This window comes from Lampris incognitus, unplaced genomic scaffold, assembly GCF_029633865.1.
Source record: "Lampris incognitus isolate fLamInc1 unplaced genomic scaffold, fLamInc1.hap2 scaffold_404, whole genome shotgun sequence".
Classification (NCBI taxonomy): Eukaryota; Metazoa; Chordata; class Actinopteri; order Lampriformes; family Lampridae; genus Lampris; species Lampris incognitus.
Window position 1 is genome coordinate 10,001 of NW_026611363.1, and position 2,500 is coordinate 12,500.

Sequence of the window (2,500 nt, forward strand, 5' to 3'; positions counted from 1 at the left end):
AGATCCCATGAAGGAGACAAGTTGTCCTGTCTTTCCTACACAACGCAATGAAAAAGTAGACCGGTCACACGAGGACTTTGAGAAAATGTCTTCCGGGAAGCCCCGCGAGGTAAACACGGAGCTGCTCCACCCCTCCCCATACAGATGTTGGAGGGGGGGGGGCGGCAAGCCTCGCGAGGGGAGCCGTGGAAGAGCAACTGGGATAGACGGTCCGGCTGAGCACCGCCGAGCACGCTGTCGAGCTGTGCAACGGAGAGGACGACTACGCGGTAGAGCCCCTCCCACTCCGCACTCCGCTCGCCACTAAGAACATTAAATAAAGGACATCGATCCGCCAGACCGGAGGAACCGACCGCCCGAACGCCGGCAAAGCCGGCCGGCGGACACCCTCCGAAGGCGTGTTAAGTTGGCCCATCGATCAGGACACAAACACGCAACAAATCCAGTCCGGGGTGTGGTGTAAGCAGCCCTACCAGAGAAATCACCTAACCCTAACCCTAAACGTACGGCAGACGCGTCCCCTGGCTCTCACATTGACAACTGAGAGGCTTCTGAAAACCTGGCCACGCCCATCAGTAAAAACCACTACAGCAAGTGACGACATATGTACCTTCAAAGTGCTGTACTACAGGGTGCTGTTCAAAAGGTATCTATCCCGTTTACTCTCTATGCTTCATATATCATCATATTATTGAAAAGTGCAAGCCTTTAGGGACAACAGCAACTCAAGTCGCCAACGCTCTGTTGACTCAATAACTGCAGAGATCCAAACTTCTCCTGGCATTAACATCGGCACAAAAACTGTGCGCCGGGAGCTTCGTGGAATATGGGTTTCTATGGATTCAGAATGACATGTCAGAAAAGCTCCTGTAGGTGTAATGGTCAGTTATCTCAATACTTTTGGACATATATTGTGCGTGTGCGTGTGTCTGTGATACCTAACATAAACACACCTGTATTACTAGAATTGATAGTTCACGCCACAAAAGTGAGGGGCAAACATAGAAAAGCGTGCAACCCAGCCACTGAGGATGCACAAGCCAGTGCATTCTTAGTGCAGGTCCCAAGCCAGGACAAAAGCGGAGGGTTACGTCAGGAAGGGCATCCGGCGTCAAATCTTTGCCAAATCAAATATGCGGATCATAAATAAGATTTCCATACCGGATCGGTCGAGGCCCGGGTTACCGACGACCGCCATCGGTACTGTTAACCAGCGGAGTGCCGGTGGAAACTAGGCTACTGTTGGGCGAAGGAAAAGGAGAGGGGGAAGGCATGTCCAGAGGCAGCTAGAGAGGAGGAAGGGTAGGCGTGTGGAGGTGAGAGTCAGTCGGAACTTTGAATGTTGGCACTATGGCTAGTAAAGGGAGAGAGCTGGCTGACGTGATGGAAAGAAGAAAGGTGACAAGAGACAAGGTGGAAGGGGAGTAAGGCCAGGAGTATCGCAGGTGGGTTCAAACTCTTCTACCATGGTGCGAATGGGAGGAGAAATGGGGTAGGGGTCATTCTGAAGGAAGAGTATGTCAAGAGCGTGCTGGAGGTGAACACAGTGTCAGACAGAGTGAGGATTATGAAGCTGGAAATCGAAGGTGTATTGCTGACGGTTATCAGCGCATATGCCCCGCAAGTCGGGTGTAAGATGGACGAAAAAGAAGAATTCTGGAGTTGAGTTGGACGACGTGGTGGAAAGGGGACCCAAGGAGGAGGGAGTGGTGATTGGAGCGGACTTCGATGGACACGTTGCTGAAGGGAACAGAGGTGATGAGGAGTTGATGGTAAGGTATGGAATCGAGGAGAGAAATGTGGAAGGACAGATGGTGTTCGATTTTGCGAAAAGGATGGAAATGGCTGAGGTGAATACATATTTCAAGAAGAGGGAGGAGCACAGGGTGACGACGTATACGAGTGGAGGAAAGTGCACACAGGTGGACTATATCTTGTGTAGAAGGCGCGATGTAAAAGGGATTGCATACTGCAAAGTGGTGACAGGGGAGAACGTAGCTAGGCAGCATCGGATGGTGGTCTGTAAGATGACTTTGGAGACCAACATGAGGAAGCGAGTGAAGACACAGCCGAAGATCAAATGGTGGAAGTTGAAGAAGGAAGACTGTTGTGTGGAGTTCAGGCAGGAGTTAACACAGGCACTGAGTGGTAGTGAAGAGTTGCCAGATGGCTGGGCAAGCGCTGCAGAAATAGCGAGGAAGACAGCTAGGAAGGTACTTGGTGTGTCATCGGGACAGAGGAAGGAAGACAAGGAGACTTGGCGGTGGTGGTGGTGGTGGTGGTGGAAGGAGGAAGTAGAGCAAAGTATACAGAGGAAAAGGTTGGCAAAGAAGAAGTGGGATAGTCAGAGAGATGAAGAAAGTACACAGGAGTACAAGGAGATGCAGCGTAAAGCAAAGAGAGAGGTGGCAAAGGTAAAGGAAAAGTCGTACGGTGAGCTGTATGACAGGTTAGACACTAAGGAAGGAGAAAAAGACTTGTACAGATTGGCTAGACAGAG